The 18,234-nt window shown below is 39.1% G+C and overlaps 1 protein-coding gene across 1 annotated transcript in view; it reads left to right on the top strand.

The window, feature by feature from the left end:
* Positions 1–13,453: 13,453 nt before the first annotated feature.
* The window catches only part of ARNT2 (aryl hydrocarbon receptor nuclear translocator 2), a 265,547-nt gene continuing 260,766 nt past the window's right edge, over positions 13,454–18,234 (top strand). The window contains exon 1 of the mRNA XM_027851908.1: positions 13,454–13,475. The gene's annotated coding sequence lies outside the window, so the exon portion shown is untranslated. The remainder of the gene's footprint in view (positions 13,476–18,234) is intronic.

Raw genomic sequence — 18,234 nt, 5'->3', positions numbered from 1 at the left:
ATCTATCTATCTATCTATCTATCTATCTATCTATCTATCTATCTATCATTGTTCAATTTTTTCAATCATGTCTGACTCTTTGTGACCCCATTTGAGGTTTTCTTGGCAAAGACCCTGAGTGCTTTGCCATTTCCTTCTCTAGCTCATTTTACAGATATGAACTGAGGCAAACAGGGTTAAGTGACTTGCCCAAAGTCACACTGCTATTGTATGAGACCATATGTGAGCTAAGGAAGATGAATCTTTCTGACTTCAAGCCTGGCACTCTATCCACTGTGCCACATCTTTATACATCTTATCTCACCACAGAATAAAAACTGAAATGATCCATAGGACACAAGCGTGGTGGGTGTCAGCCTGATGTATACAATAATGATGTCCTCTAGAAAGGACACAAAAGATACTACACATATTACATACATACATGTATGTCTTAAAATGGGTTGTGCTGTCCGTGTTGTCAGGGTGAAGGAAAACAGATGGACAGGTCCAGTCTTATGTGGTATCCACAGCACATTAAATGACTTGGAGGAAGGCTTTCTTTCAGTATATTTGGTAGATCCTCTTAGGGGATGTGTGGAAAGACCTGTACAAGAACCACATAAGTTGATAGGGCATGAATGGATTGCAGCCTGTAGTGGTGGAGATTTCCATATTTGTGAAAACACAGATGCATATAAAGTATCAAAATAAGTTCATGTGTCAATAAGAACTTAATATAAATTTAAAAACAAGTGCAAATGGAAGTTCCCCTCTTCCTGTGCTTTTTTTTTTTAAGACAAAATGCTTTCATTTCTAGTATGTCATGTCTAGTGCAGGCATATATCATCCATGTGAATGTAGTCTTTACATATTTTAGATAAATCTTTGGGATTGAAGTTAAGCATGACCATACATCACACTAGCTGCTAACTGTGGCTCATTTCAATCAACTTTCTTATAAACATATGCTGGCCCAAGCCCTATTTAAGCTAAACAAATTGTAATTTACAAAAGAATATTTGATGTGGGTAGTCATGGGAATAAGTGAAGTTGTTGATGGTTTTTATTCAAGTCTAGATTTCAAGGTAGCTGCAAGCCTTCCCGTGCTGGACATGTTAGGACATTTGGAATGTGTGCTGAAGTATAGAGCTTCCTTTGGTTGCGATGATGTAGAAAACAAGCGAAAAGCTATTGTATCAGTGACTCAAGAATTTCTTTTTCTTAGGGACCATTCAAAGCCGGAAAGAAACACTGTTTTTTGGCAAAACAAGCACATCATATGATGTATTTCCATTGTTGAATATAGCAGCGATTTATCTCAGATCTTGGCATTTCTCCAAGATCATTGCACATTTCACTAACCTTTCATAATGAAGAGTACTTCTATCACCATTGTTGATTGCACATAAAAATAAGAAATTGTCTTTTTAATTTCTTCCTGTTTTTTTTCTGGTTTTCATAAAGTAAATAGTGGATTCAGCTATTACTGGAGATGTCACCAACAAAAATAATGACAATGCAGCTCATATTTGTATTGAGTTTTATAGTTACAAAGGTCTTTCACATATACGTTTTTGTTTGATCGTCATAATAACCCTGGAACACAATCAGAGTAGTTGGCATTTATATCACACTCAACACATTAGTTCACTTGATTGCCAGTACTAGAGATATTATTATCCTCATTGTACATATGAGGACACAGATTCAGAGAAGTTGAGTCTTGTCTATGGTTATGCAGCTATTAAATGTCAGAGGTGGGATTCTTTTTTTTTTCTTTTTGGTTAGGCAATTGGGGTTAAGTGACTTGCCCAGAGTCACACAGCTAGTGAGTGTTATGTGTCTGAGGCCAAATTTGAACTCAGGTCCTCATGACTCCAGGGCTGGTGCTCTATCCGCTGTGCTACCTAGCTGTCCCAAGAGGTGGGATTGTAACCTAGGTCACTTCAGTGCTCTTCCTACCACAATACACTGCCTCTCTTCAAACATGTATTAATTAGCCCAATTTAACAGAAGTGAAGGAAATTGAAGCTCAGAGAAATTGTCTTAAAGAAAGCAATGCAGCTAATAAGTGATAGAAACAAGACTTGAACCTAGTGATTTAATCTCCTGAACCAAGCCTAGGGATCTTTCCCAAGGAAGAACTCAAGAATACCTATCCAACAATGACATATTGTTAGTCATATAGCTATCTTATCTCCCCCATTAGACAGCTCTAGGAGTATGGGCAACATATCTTAACTTTTTCTCTCTATTTCACTGTTTATCATATTTAGTAAATACTTAATACATATTTATTAAGTAAATTAAAAAATATATTTCTATAGCTATATTGGCAGTCTAGTATCAGCATTTACTGGATACCTGATTTACAGAAATGCCTTCATTGTAAAATCTTTTCCTCACACAAATGACTCAACTTTTTTTTCTTTTCATTCAACAAGAATTTTTCTTGTTCAGTAGTTACATTCATATTTCCATCAAAGATTTTTATAGAGGTGTGTTTAAAGGAAAGGAAATAATTATTGTAATAATGAGCTGAAACAAATTGTAAGATTGTTTCTGTCATAACCAGGGACCATATGGTAGGTAAACACTAAGACAACACAGATTAAGCAAATAAATAGGACGCAGGGATACCTGGGGTCTGCATCATCCAAGAATTTAAGAGAGTCCTGAGAACATGAATTAAAAAGTTCATGGCTTTCTCTCTCTATGGGGAAGAAGCTGCTTCACAGCTGAAGACCAGCAGATAGTTGCAGAAAGCAGCAACTGCTTAGAAAAGACATCTAGAAGAGACCTGATATATCCACCAGAGTGGCAGGAAGAATCTCAGGAAAGAAATCTAGGAGACAGAAACATAATTATATCACCAGAATTCATAAACTGTGCTGTAGCATGGAAGACATAGTTCTCTATGCACATATATTGCCTACCCACCCCTCCATGTGGTCCATGGTTTATGTTGCTTAATCACGTGCCTTTTACTTTAAGAAGACAAAAAGGTCCCCTTCGATAGTAATGAAGGAGTCCACAGAGTAACATGAGGTAAGTAGTCTAGTTAACAAACCAAGGTTCAGTAATTATAATCATAGGTGGTACATCAAAGTGAAAAAGAAACAGTCTACAAAGCCAAGACATGGAGTTGTTTGCTTGGAATTCTAATGCTTGATGGCTCTTCTAAACATACCCACTCACCCTAGTATGCACAGTGTTAACATACTCAGGGTGGGCATGGTGCCAGAGGAACAACATGATAACTGCTCTGGGGGGTCTTTCAACTATTCACCATCTGTTGGGTTCTCTCTCTCTGTCTCTGTCTCTCTCTGTTCTTTCTGTCTCTCCATATGTAAAAGTATATATGTCTCTCTCCTTCCATGTATATATGTGTGTATGTATATATACACATATATTTTCTGTTTCTGTCCCTCTCTCTATATATATATGTCTTCTTATCTGCTTCTCTCTCAGTACACACACACACACACACACACACATACACACACACACCTACCTGTCTGTTGTTGTTCAGTCATTTCAGTCGTGTCAGACTCTTTGTGTCTCCATTTGGGGTTTTCTTGGCAAAGATACTGGAGTGGTTTGCCATTTCCTTCTCCAACTCATTTTACAGAGGAGGAAACTGAGACAAACAGGGTTAAGTGACTTGTCCGGGGTCACATAGTTACTAAGTATCTGAGGTTGAATTTGAACTCAGGTCTTCCTGACTCTAGGCCTAGTACTCTACTTCCATCACCTTATATCTGTCTGTCTATATATGCCTGTCTATATCTGTCTCTGTCTCTCTCCCTCTATATGTCTGTCAGTCTCTATATATGTGCCTGTTTCTATCTGTCTGTATACCCATTTCTCTATTTATGACTTCATGTCTCTCTCTATATGTCTATATAAATATATATGTTATCTATCTATAGATATCTCTTTATATATATATTATATATGTCTCTTTATATACATATATATGTATATGTATACATATATCTTTCTCTGTCTATCTGGAGTAAGAAATGGCAAACCACTCCAGTATATTTGTCAAGAAAACTCCAAATGGGGTCATGAAGTCAGACATAACTGAAACAACTGAACAACAAGTCTATCTCTATATGTTTGTCTCCTTCTACATACGTTTATATCTGTCTGTATATATGTGTGCATATATTTATATGTCTATCTGTCTTTCTCTCCATGTCTCTCTGTGTTTCTGTCTCTCTCTGCCCAGAGCAGAGCATCTGAATTTTCTTGTCTGATAATTTCATCTCATCAGAAAGTAGAACTATTGAAAGGCACTGCTGTTTTTTATTTGATTCTGCCCAATACATAAAAAAATGGTTGATGAAGTCAAAATGAGAGTAGGTTGTAAAGAAAGTGACCATGACAGATTAAAAAAATAAGGAGAAATAGACTGAGCATCATCTGATATGGACCATAAACTTTGGGATTATCAGTTGCAAAAAATTTCAGAAAAAACAACCAGATAAAATTCCATGAAGTGAAACTATGAAAGAGGAAATGGACTTAGAAGGAATAAGTGATTTTCAAGGATGAAATTCTGACAACACAATTATGAACTATTCCAATGAAGAATAGGAAAAAAGGCCAAGAGGGACTGATGTATATTGACAAAAAGCTCTTGAAGTACCCCAATTTTAATAGGATATGTACGTAAGATACAGTCAAAAGAATGTAACCAAGAATAAATATAAAAGAGTGGCTTATAGTGCTGGGGATACCAAATAAGACTTTTCTAATGCATATTGGACATAAGAATAATAAAAGGTACAGGATGACAGGATAATTTTAATATGTAATAGAGAGATAGTAGCACTATTCAAATCATATTTGGTTTCTGTTGTCTTTATCAAGGGGAATGATCTTTAGGATTCTAGGGGAGAGAACAATTTGTTTTATTTTATTTTAATTTTTAGTTTTAAAATCTTTCCTTCCTTCTAACCCCACCTCCATCCATTAAGACAGTAAGAACTATGTTAGCCATGAAACATATAAAGGCATGCAAGACATATTCCTCATTATCCATGTTGCAGAAAAGAAAGTAAGAAAAATAAAGAAAGGAAAAAAAAGATGCTGCAATCTTCACTCTGAGTTAATCAGTTTTCTATCTGGAGGTGGACAGCATTTTTCATCCTGAGTCCCTTGTGGTTCTGGTGAATCACTGTATTGATTAGAGTTGCTTAGTTTTTTTTTTTATAGTTGATTATCTTTACAATGTTGTTCTGCACATCATTCTCCTAGTTCTGCTCTCTTCTCTTTGCATCAGTTCATAAAAGTCTTCCCAGGTTTTTCTGAAACCATCTCCATCATTTCTTACAGCACAATAATATTCCATCACATTAATATACCATAACTCAGAACAAGTGGTTTAAGAAAGAACTGAAACTTAAGTAAGGAATTGATAAGAGAACAACTAGATGTTCTCCATTAGGTCATTATCTGGCCCATATGATTTATATTTCAGCTTAGGATGGATTTAAAAGTGTCATTGCTGAACCACTGTCAGTGATCTTTGAGGAACTGAGGGGAACAGGAAAGGTCCTTTTGGACTAGAGATGGGAAGAAGTTATTCTGATGTGTAAAGATGTGGATTTTGGAAATTGGAGACCGGAGAGCTTGACATTGAACCCTAGTAAATTCTAGACAGGATTATAAGCAAATAGAAGTGTTGATCCCTTTGAACTTTTATTATTGTTCAGTTGTGTCCAACTCTTCTTAACCCCTTTTGGGGTTTTCTTGGCAAAGATACTGGAGTGATTTGCCATTTCCTTCTCCAACTTATCTGACAGATGAGGAAACTGAGGCAAACAAGGTTAAGTGACTTGCCCAAAGGTCACAAAGTTAATAAGTATCTGAGGTCAGATTTGAACTCAGGAAGAGTCTTCCTGACTCCAGGCCTAGCGCTCCATCCACTGTGCCACCTATCGGTCCCACCTTTGAACTAGTATGGAGAAAAAAGCAAGCTGGTCAATCTCACCTGCTTTTTTGAGAACTTTATAAACATTTAAAATACCATATAAATGTAAATGATTGTTGTTATTATGGGTTCTTGTCCTAGTGTTATCATTAACTAGTCATGTGATCTTTACTGAACATTCAAACTATCTTAAGCATCTTTATTAATATATTCTTAAATTTTTAACTGAGGTCACTGAGAATGTCAGCATGGCTCACCAATAATATGGAAGTTCTGAGATTTTATACTGCTATTTCTGACTAGTCATTAAAAGTTCCCTGAGCCTCTGTTTCTTCATTTGTGAAATAATCTTAAGATTTTGAACTAGAAGATCTCTGAGTCCCTTCCTGTTCTAAGAGTCTATTATTTTTAGGTTTCAAGACGGACCTTAAAGAGAAGAATACATTTTTCTCACTTGGGTAGTAGGCAGTTGCTGAAAGCACAGAATTAATGGAAGAGTACAGTGGAATGGGGATGAGAGAGGCTAACAGAAGAGACATTTCACTGTGATGGTGGATGGAGCAAAAAGTGATGGGGGGGAAATATAAGAGAGAAATGAATCACTTTGTTCAGTGAAATTGTATCTTCAGGTACAGAAAAAACTGCATGTTATTGCATGTTATATGTGTGGGGTGTTCGGACTAGCACCTCTGATGTGAGGGCTTGCCAAGTCCTTTTCAGGGCTGCTTATCTGCCTTTGGTGTCCACCTGATTCACCCCACTCTCACTTGTGGCTCCAAGAAGCTGCAGCATGGGCAGTGGCCACACCCCAGTAAACCATCTCGGTAGGTGAGCTAAACCAAGCTGAGCGTAATCAATGGCCTCAAACCTGTCCCTGAGTTAGAGGGATGTGTATCCCAAGCATGTGAAGACTCCCTGGCAGAATGTGTAAATGAGAACAATTTATTTCAATGGTTATGAAGGCGGCTGAAGTAGGCACTGTGGAGAACTTAGAGCTTAGTCAAACATTGCAGACTCCAAGGTCTCCACTGCATCCCAGGCCATTGCCAGTCATCTTGACTTTTGTCTTGCCACTGGACTTTGATGACTCAGGAAGAGAGAATGAAGCTGATGACTTTGTGTAACTCTGCCTCACATAAATCCAATTCACTTGCAAGTAAAGACATCACCCCCTGCTGTCATTGGTCCTATTTGAAGATGAAGGACAAACAACCCTGCCCCAGACTTTTAAACCACAGAACAGGAGAAACCACAGAACTGCAAACAGCAAACTATTTTTCCACTTTGCAAAAGGTGTATGAGAAAGTGAATTCTTCAAACTATATACCATGTTTGATATGAATTTCTGGGTAAAAATTCAATGAATTTCTAGGCAAATGGCTTGTCAGCACTTTAAAGGTAAAGTGGTGAGCCAGCCTGGGTACATTAAATAACAGACCAACATAATTTCCTTTTTTTGCAATTGTTGCTGGATTAGATCAGAGGAAGGCTAAAGGTGTGCAGTGTACCTGGATTTCAACAAGACAGTTGAAAAAGTCTCTCATGATATCCTTTTGCATAAGAGGGTGAGATGTGACAAGATGATATAATACAGGTAGATGATTTTGAAACTGGTTAACAAACCAGACTTCAGCAGTACTGATTCAATGTCAAAGTGCATTGAAGTCTATAGTGCTATGCCAGAGGGCTCTCTGATACATTCCATTTTATTCAACATTTAAAAAATAAAACCTTTTGGATGAAAACAACATGCCTATCTAATTCACAGCTGATCTAAATGTGGCAAAGGTAGCCATTACATTGGATAACAGAACAGGGAATCAAAAAGATCTTAACATACTGGAATAATGAGTAGGATCTAATAAAATAACACCTAATAGGGACAAATATTAAAAAGAAAACACCGGAGTTTGATTTTAAAATCAACTGTACAAGTACAAGATAGGCGATATGACTAAATAGCTATGAACGTGGAAAAAAATGGGTTCCAGCAGACTGCAAGCTTGCTATTAATGTGACATAGCAGCCCCCCCAAAAAAGGTGATATTAGGATGCATTAATAGAAGTATAATATCCATGTAAGAGAGGTGATAAACTTAAGATTGCCCTTTGCCCTCAAGGCAGGACCTTGAAGTATTTAGTTTTAGATGCTAATTAGAATGTTAGCACCTTGGCATAGTAGATAGTAAGCCAGCTTTGAAGCCAGGAAATCCTAGGAACTTTTTAGAACTGTGGTCCTTTTTCTAGTTCTAAGTTTCTAGTCCTAGTTCAGGTCACTGAATTAGAAAATTTCAGTGTTGAAAAGTACCATAGAAATCTTTTGGTCTATCTTCTACCCCAGGGGACACACCTTAATAGGTAGGGAGTTCTTCACTGGATAACTCAGTCTTTATTATTTGTACCCCAGCTATGGTGGAAAGATAGAGCCTGAGTGTATTGCTAGTTTCAGCACACATAAAACAACAGCAAAAGCACAGGGAAATATTGATTTTTCTCTTATGCTTTTCCCAGTCTTTTCTTAGTGGAACTCAGCAAAGTGTTCTCTGTTATGAGCTCACCGAGACTCTTAAAAAAAAAAAAATGGAAATCCCAGCTTCAGAGTCTGTTAAGCCTACTTTATAATTTAAGAGTTCCAGGTTATTTAAAGATTGAGTGGAATTCCTGAGCCTGTTAACTGGTCACAGTCTATTTATTCCTATAATTAGCAATAGACCAATGTATTGTATAAATGCCACCTTACATTTAACAATGACTAACTTATCCATTTCAAATTGTTTACTTTAGAGTAGGGTTTTATAAGCATGCATATTTGGTGACTAACACAGAAAGGGAAAGATATCACCTAAATCTTGTACTCCTGGACAATTTCCCAACCCCCCTCCCCACGCTCTCCCCACTTCTTGACCTTGGGAAAAAAAATCTAGACAGTATGTGAAATGAGCACCAGACTGAAAAAATCAGGAGATCTAAAAGTCTTAGTTCTTACTACTAACTAAAGGTATAACCTTAGGAAAGTCACAGTCTCTCTAAACCTCAGTTGTTTTTTTCATCAGCTGAATGATAATCAGAAGATTATTGAGTAAAGTTCCCTCTGTGGTTGTACTTGTCAAGGAATCTCGTATGGTTTTAATGTTTTTATGGAAGACAGTTGAACTCTCTAAGATGAGTGTATGGTTTTAATGTTTTTATGGAAGACAGTTGAACTCTCTAAGATGAGTGCTTAAAAATAATCAATAAACAGTGAACACTGCAAGATTTTGTATTTTCAAAACCTTTCAGTTAATTATATGGCCATGATTATATGGTCTTCTATAAAAATCATTTGTGGAAGGTTGCCTAGAAAGTCTTTAAACAGTTTTTAAAAAAAATTATTGATTATTTACTGAGTGTCATAGTGGGATGATCACATGCAAAATATGGAAAAGAAAATGATCCTTACCTCTAGTAGGGATTGTGCTTCTTCTGAATAACAAATCATAGAATGTTAGAGTCTAATTCCATCCCTCTTATTTTATAGATGGGGAGACAGAGGCTTAAAAAGAGTAAATGTCCCCCATGGGTCTTTAAACTGACTATAAAAAAGGTTTGTTTGTAATGTCTGTTTTTTGAAACATACAACATTTCAAAACAATATAACAGAGGCTGCATATTGAGAAGTACTTTGTAAGTCTACTTTTGATGAACTCCTGCTGGGCCCATCAGAGCTGGGTACCATATCCATTCCCTGCCCTGTACCAAGGTGTAAGGTTTGTACTAGGTTAAGTCCTGGGAAGATTGTTCTCTAAATAAAGAGGTTGGGCTCCCCGTTTTCATGCTCTTTAACTTGTCGAAGTCTCATCCTGCTGCTCTGGGGACAATTTTACTTATTGCTCAGTTACCATTAACATCTAGGATTTCCTCAATAAAGATGGGAATCAAAGGGAACCCAATATGCAATATGAATCAGGTTTGGACAAGTAATTTGTTCCTACATACAAAGGGAATGTGACATACAGGACATATAAGCATACATTTGAACAAAAAACAAATGTAAAGCAGGATTCAATAACATTATTATTATATCTGTTAAGAGGTTCATACTTTTACCTAACCAAACATAAAGCAATTTGAAGAATTCCTAATTAAGCATTTTACATTTCACTTTGGCTTTTCATTGACTAAACAAATCCCGGTACATTTCTGCTGGTAAAATGGCCAGACTTGGGCCAGTCTTTCTGTCAGTGACTGAAATTTTCAAAATAGCTCTGACCTGACGGGACTGCTGGATCTCTCAAATTCAAGAGGTTACTTCCAAACCTAGACATGTTTACTTTGGGATAAGAACTCATCCTCCTAAGATTAGGAAAGAGCAAACACAAAAGTAGTGGTCCAAACTCAGGCACAAGCTTGCCTAAGTGGGACATGTGCTTAAGTCGCCATGTGCACAAGAATCAAGGAGGATAGGATAGTTTCAGAGTTGAGGATAGGGGAGAAGGTTGTGGGGAGACGGGATATGAAGCACAAATTACTCTTTTTCTCCACCCCACTTGAGAAATAACTCCAAATACTTCTGACACTATTTGTAGCTATAAAGAAAACTAAATGAATGGTCATTTCTTTCAATTCCACAGTCAATAAAAGAACTGTTTATCATTTTAGTATATAAGAACTTTAGCTTTGAGGCCCCAGAAGGTGGCCCCAAAGCCCCTACAAGGTGGATGGAAACAAGGAATGGGATTTTTTAGTGAGCTCCATGGAATGGTCTCTGTAGGCTAATTCAACCTTACTATATAAGTATATACAGGGAAACACAAAATGTTTATCAGCAAGGTCTATAAACTACTTAGTTTACATTATCTTCAATCTTATGCTCTCGTTGTCTAATCATGGTCTTTTTAATGAACGTGCCTTATTTATTGTCTTTGCTTTTGCTGTGCCCTTGTCTCTTTTCCAAATCCTATTCATCCTTCAAAGTCCAGTTCAAATCCCACCCCTTCCATAAAGCCTCTTCTAACTACTTCTACCCACGGAAATTCTCTCTTCTCTGAGTTGCTAGTACTTGTCTGTACCATTCAGTTGTCATTATATTGCCTTAGTTTGATGCCATTTAAGAAAATCATTAATGCATTATAACCAAATGCCATTGTAACAATATTCAGCTTATCACTGGATATACCAATGATGATTGCCTTTATCTATATACTAGTGATCAATATCCAAAGAAGCATTAACTCCCCCCAAGTGTCAGCGTACTTAACTGTTCCACCCATAACATTTTTCTTCTGGAACTAACTGCCCCCTGAAACATTGTTTCATCTCATTATATTTTTGTAGAAACAATGATTCATAGCTTTAGGTAATATATGCCTGTATTACCAAGTATAGATATTTTATTTAAGAACTACATGTTTTTTTTCTCCCTTCCAACTAGACTATAAACTCCTTGAAAGCAGAGACTATGTGTTATATACTATTTTTTTCTTGTCTCTCACAACATAGACCACAGTGCTAAGTATATAGCGGGTACTAAGTATTTGTGTTGAATAAATGAGTTTGAATGCTGTCTATTGCCCTGGTCAATAATGACAAATGCATTTTGAAGGAAATTGCTTATTTCAGAAAGTAACAGCAAGTGATAGTATGATTACATGCAGAAACACGCTTTTCTGTCTCAAATATATTTTTCTTTGGGAGCGGTGGTGGTGTTTACATATATATACGTATATACACACACATATATATTTGGCAAGAATTCTATAGATTGATGCTATTTACATATCCCTTAGGCAGTTATGTAGGCTTCTTTTACACATGATCAGTCAAACTCCCTGACAAACCCATTGAAATTCTTTCCAGCAATCGAGATCCAGAATCACAGGATTTTCGAAAGCAAGGGAATTATTTAGTCCAGCTCTCTCATTGGATAAATGGGGAAAAGGAGGACTGGAAAAGTAAAATGACTTGCCCAGTGCTGCATGCCTAGTTATTGACAGAGCTAGAATGACTGCTTAAGTCTTCTAAAGCCCTGTCCATGACTATATTTATTTGTACTTTTAAGAATATTGGTACATTTCATCATGTCTTAGCTTCTTGGTATAAATGTGGCAATTGCAATGATTTTGTACTTCTAAAAGTCAGGTAATTCAGAATTAACATTTTAGAATTTTACTGCACTCACCAGTTTGAACAGTAAAATAACTACTGCATGATGTCTGACTCTTTTCCAACCTTGAAATTCACTGATTTAAGAGTGTGTGTGTGTATGTGTGGGGGGGGATGTTGTGGGAAGAGGGAGAAACAGTATGTCTACTGTTAATATAGTCCCTAGGTATTAACTTTGTCTTCTGGTTGTGCAAAGTGTTGGGTAGCCTTAAATCAGAGCCATGATGTCATTTTAAAGCCTGTTTTCTGGTACTGAATGTGTTCTGATGTGAACTTTATCAGAAGCTTGCAGCATGCTAATTGGGCTAGGACTGTGATGCCATTGTTTCAATTCTGTCTCTCCCCATCATCAGGATTCTAAGGACTGTCTCTCCTTTTGAATCCTAATGCCTTTTTTTAAAAAAACATTTTTTTTTTAACCCATGCCGAGAGACACTGTGGAGTCCTACTAAGTTGTCGCCATCAGAAATACCCCTTCTGGGGAAAAGAAAGATACCAGAGGCATCTCAAAATTGAAATACTGGTAGATCTTGTACAGCTGCTGGGCACCACACATGGAGTGGTTTTGTGGTCGTATCATGCAACATGCCGAGGGGGGTGTTGCTAATCCTCCTAGGCCCACAGTTCACCGAGGACTGATGGGTTTAGGTCATTTACGCTAGGCACCAGGCAACTCCCTCTTTGTTTCTATGTGACCTTTCTACCTGAAACCTCTCCCTACCTACCCCTCAATCCCCCTTGTTCTGCCTTGCCTTCTTCACTCTCTTGCGCCCCTTCTTCGCCACTGGACCACCGGTGGCAGCAGCGCGCTCTAGCAGGGGGAGAGGCGGACCCTGGCTCTCCATCCCCTGCCTCCAGGACAACCTTCTCAGGGGCAGTTTGACTAAGCGGTCCCAAACTTTGGGGGTCTTAATGCATGCAGCCCCAAGTCTCGCGGTGTTACGGCTCAGACATCTTGGAGAGGCTGGCATTTTTACGCGGGGATCTGAGACTGCTTTCCTGCTTCTCCTCGACAAAAGGCTGAACTAGAGGGGGTGGGGGGAGAGGAGGAGGAGGAAGAGAAGGAAGAGGAGAGAAGAGCAGCAGTAGCAGCAGCAGCAGCCTTAGAGCTGGGCCTGGGCGGAGCGCAGCGCTGAAGGGGAGAGGGCGAGGGAGGCAGGCTGGTGGGTGTGGGGAGCCCTAGCTTGCGCGCTGCGCTGCTCTCTGGCCTCCCTCCCTGTCCCTTTGTGTAGGTACTAGTCTGCAGCGCCTCTGGCCTCAGTCCCTTTACGCTCGGGGCATCCAGTCTGCTCCTCCTCCGCCTTCCTCCCCACCCTGGCCCGCCCCCTCCCCTCCCCTAGCTCCTTGCAATTGCTCTAAATTCTTCTTGGAGACAAGATGGCAACACCGGCAGCGGTCAATCCTTCGGGTGAGTAACCTAACCCCTCCTGTGCCTCCAGACCCCTGCCACCGTAGCCGCCCCTGCTGGGGGAGTTTGGGGGTAGGCGACCGAGGGGGCGCTTCCCTTGGGGCGGGGGAGTGGGTGGGGAGCATCTGGTACTGTCCCGTTCCCCTTGTCCCTCCCCCGCCGCCGCCCCGACACACACACACAGTAAGCGGAGCCCCAAGCCCATCGCTTGAAGTGCCTGTCACCCTGTGCCCACTAGCCTCGGCAACATCATAAACGTCCCCAGGATGGGCCCAGAAGAACCAGGAAAGGACTGTGGAGCCCAGACTCTGCTAAGCATCTTTGGCTGGGAGAAAAGCCAAGGTGGGGGTGTGTGTGTGTGTGGTGATGGTAGGGTGCCAGGAACAACCATCAGGTTCAAAGGGGCCCATCCTTTTCTCCTGCTGCCCTCATTCCTATTTCAGCCCAAAGGAATGATCTCTACAGTTGAATCTTAGAGATCCCAACCCAATCGGCCTGAGCCATTGGTCATCAGGTTGGGAGTTATAGTATTGTACTGTTTGTTGTGGGCACTGATCATGGATACCCAAGTTTAGGGCTCGTATTCAACTCCTGGGATTCTTTTCTCTCTTCCTACTGGGGCACAGTAAGTTTCCTCAGTAGCTGGTGATGGTGATAGTAAACAGTGAGAGTAGACACAAAATAAATATTACAATTAAGATCATAATTTAAAAGCAGGGCATTGAGTTTCTCCCCAATCCAAATATTTTTAATTTTACCTTACCAGGTCTGAGCTCAGGAAGACCTTCAGATTGATCTTGGTAGATTTTGAAAAAGAAACTGTTTCACAACCAAGTGCCAACATCTGCCTACTTTGGCTTCTGGGCTGAGAGAGAATAGTTTATTTGTAAAAGTGCACTACCTGTTGGAGACTGGCTTTTGGACTACTTCATGAATAGAAAAGTTGTGTTATTTGGAACATCACCTTTTAGCAGGAGGCCTGAGAACTGTCTAATGAATTTTGGTTGCAGGACAGTTCGGTAAAACCAGTTTTCTGGTAACAAACTTGGAGTCCCTTATTCTGATCAACTTTTATTACACTTTCAAAGAACATATAGTGTCGTAAAAACCTATTAAAGGTGGAAATCTTTTTAAAAGTGAGTTTGGGAATTTGAATATTAATACAGGTTCAAGTTAGGAATGAGGATAAAGTCTCAGGGACAGTTTATGGTGCAGAAGAGTATTATTTCATAGTTTTAGTAAGTTTTTTAAAACAAAAATCTTGTACACTATAGTAATCTGCAACTATAAGATGCAAAATATTAATTTCAATTGAAGTATAGATGGTATCAACTGTAATACTTATTGATAACTAACTTGAGCCATGGTATAAATTTATGATACAGTTTGTAAGCACTTGGCAACTTTCACTTGAAATCATAGAGCTGGAAGAAATCTTAGAAATCATCTATTCCAACCTACTCATTTTTACAGTGAAACTCAGAAGGTTTAACTGATTTAATTAAGGTCATACAACTAGTAAGTGGTAGAGCTGGGCCTAAAACCCAGGTCTTTTAAAATTCTTCATCAAATGTATTTGTAACTGTGGTTCAGTTTTTGCTATCAGGGGAACTCTGTATCTTGGATCTGTGAGAAATCATGTGGGTTATTACATAAGCATTACATATATAACAGTAAGAAATTCTTTTGGGATATCATCTTCATTTTCATTTATCACTTGCTATAACAGACTGACATGGATCTTTAGGGTAGAAAAGTTGATATGTTTATTCAATCGTTTGGATTCCCTCAACAGAATTTCTCAGTTTTCCATTAGCCTCAAGTGGCATAATTTAAATATGGATTTAAAGAGGAGAAAAACAGATTCAGATTTTACCTTGGGACAAAATGAGGCATAGAACTCTATTGTCACGTCTAGATTGTAACCTCCCTGAGGACAAGGACTATGTTTTGTACATCTTTGTGTCTCTCACAGTGCCTAGCATTGTGCCTTGAACATAGTGCAACTTTTGACACTTCTGATAGCCTTTTCTTCATGGATACTCTCTTCTTGGGGTTTTCATGACAATGCTCTCTACTGTCTGACTTTTCCTTCTCAGTTTCCTTTGCTTTATCTTCATACATATCATGCCCACTAATTGTGAGCTGTTCCCCCACTTCACCCCTCCAAGGCGCTTTCCTACATCCTCTTCTCTTTTCCTTTTATATTATCTTATTTGGTGACATCAGCTCCCATGAATTTAATTATCATTTCCATGAAGATAAGTTCCTGATCTATATATCCAACTCTCATCTCTTTCCTCAGTAATGGTCCTATATCACCAACCTTTTGGACATCTTCAGCTAGATATCCCCTAGGCATCTCAAGCTAAACATTTCCAAAAAGTAGCTCACTATCTTCCCTTCCCCCCCCCAAAAAAACTTGACCCCAACCCTCCCTTTTTCTGAAATTTTCTGTCAAGGATACTACCATCCTCCAAGTCATCTAAGCTCATAACCTTGTCATCCTTGACTCTTCACTTTTCCTTACCCATATTTCCAATCTGTTACCAAATCTTGTTTTTACCTTCAGAGCATCTCGCTCCACTCACACAGCCACTCTCCCTCTTTCCTATTCAGGCCCTTATCATCTTTTGCCCGGACTATTGAAATATCCTTCTAACTGGTCTTCCTTTAAGTTTCTCTCCGCTCTGAACCATCCTCCACTCAATTGCCTAAATGATTTTCCTAAAGTGCAGGTCTTCCCATGTCACAGCCCTACACAATAAACTTCTGTGCTACCTTTAGGATGGAGTAGAAACTCCTTCATGTTACATTTAAACTCTTGATAAGTGAACCTCTTCCTAACTTTCCAGTCTTTTTACACTTTACTCCTCTCCATGCACGCTAAAGTCTGGCTACCCTAGCCTGCTTGCCATCCCTTGTCCACTCTTTCATTGTGTTTGCCCTGGCTGTACCCCATGCCTGTAATACTTTACTCCCTCACATCCACCTTAGTTTTTTATTGGCCTCCTTCAAGACCCTTCTCAAATGTCACCTTTCCCAGTCCCCCTAGCTACTAGTGCCTTCTCCTTTGAGATTCTTGTTCAGTCATTTTTTTAATCATGTCCCATTCTTCGTGACCCATTTAGGTTTTCTTGGCAAATAAGCTGGAGTGATTTACCATTTCCTTCTCCAGCTCATTTTACAGATGAGGAAACCGAGGTAAACAGGGTAAAGTGACTTGCCCAGGATTATACAGCTAGGAAGTATCTGAGGTGGGATTTGAATTCAGGAAGATGAGTCTTCTGATTCCAGGCCAGGCACTCTATCTACTGCTGTGTATGTTGTTTGTACCTAGCTATTTACATGTTTTCTCCCCTATTTGAATATGAGCTTCTTGAGGGCAGAGATGATTTTTGCCTTTTCTTGTGTCTCTAGTGCATAGCAAGCATTTAATAAGGACTTTTTGACTGATTGATTAGTAGACAATAAGTATTGGTTGATTGATTTATAAGTGAATTTTGGTTTTGCTTTTTCATGTTGATTTCTATGGGAGAAAAGATGGGAGGGGGAGAGATCTCTCCACAAAGACCATGACCTTAAATCCATTCCTTCCCCCATCTTTCTGACAAATTCTATAGTACTCTTTCTTCTGCCCTGTCTACTTCCCTCTAGCACGAAGATGAATCAAGTGTCTAGCTAGATCACCACGGTGTGATGAAATTGTGAGCTACAACAGGCTTATACAGTTGAGATGAATCCATGTAAAAGTCTTGGTTACTCACCTAGCTCGACCTGTTGCTTGCAGCATTGAACTGTCCATTCTAGGTATTCTTGTTTTCGCTTCTCTTTGGTCTGAGCCCTCATCCTTGGGCTTATATTTCTTTCCTGTCTCCCCCACCCTTCTTTCACTCTTTAGCCACAGGTTGGGCCTTTATCCTCTCTTTTAGTCACTGGAAGAGTAAGATCATTTCTCAAGCACAGGTACACTGCTTCTGACTTCTGCTTGAGGAAGCCTGGCTTCTTACTATTGCCTTGCCTTAATTGTGATGTGTAGGCCCTCCTTGCTATTAATTCAATAAAAGACTGAGTGAGAAGGGGTCTTAGAGCTCATCTAGTCTGACTCTCTCATTTTGCAGATAAGGAAGTTGAAGCCTAAAGAGTTTAAGTGATTTGCTAAAAGTTTCACTGGTAGCAAAGTTCAGAGACACAATTCAAAATCAGAACTGCCGTCTTCCCTATTTTTTCTACTCCCCAGAATGGTTCAATGGAAAGAACACTGGTTTTGTGAGTCAGAAAACCTGGGTTCAAATCTTAGTTCTTCCTCTTCCTACTTGTATAACTTTAGGCAAGTCATTTAACTTCTCTGATTTCTGTTTAAAGTGGGATGGGGTAAATTAGATGACCTCTGAGGTCCTTTCTAGTTCTAAAATGATCATTCTTCTCTCAACTTGTTTCCTAGACTGGTTGAGTATATATTATGTGCAAAGCATATACTCCCATGACCTGGTGCCATGGATAAAAACATTCTACACATTGAATAGTTTATTGTTATCTCTTTCCTCTGGCCTGTGATATATCTTCTAGGGGATTATCCCCTGCCTCTCCCTCCTTTCTATAATTGTGTTGTCCCTAATGATATTGCTTTTCCTTTGCCCTGTATGCCAGGCGTTCACAACACCTGCCTCTTCTCCCCCACACACCTTCTCTTTCCTTTCTTCGGAAGACACCTATTAGTTTTCTCAGCTCTGACAGTGGTTATCACCCGCTCACCTAG

Source organism: Vombatus ursinus, unplaced genomic scaffold, assembly GCF_900497805.2.
Source record: "Vombatus ursinus unplaced genomic scaffold, bare-nosed wombat genome assembly UNPS02009205.1, whole genome shotgun sequence".
Classification (NCBI taxonomy): domain Eukaryota; kingdom Metazoa; phylum Chordata; class Mammalia; order Diprotodontia; family Vombatidae; genus Vombatus; species Vombatus ursinus.
Note: the sequence above shows the minus strand (reverse complement) of the source record. Positions and strands in the feature narration are given on the sequence as shown.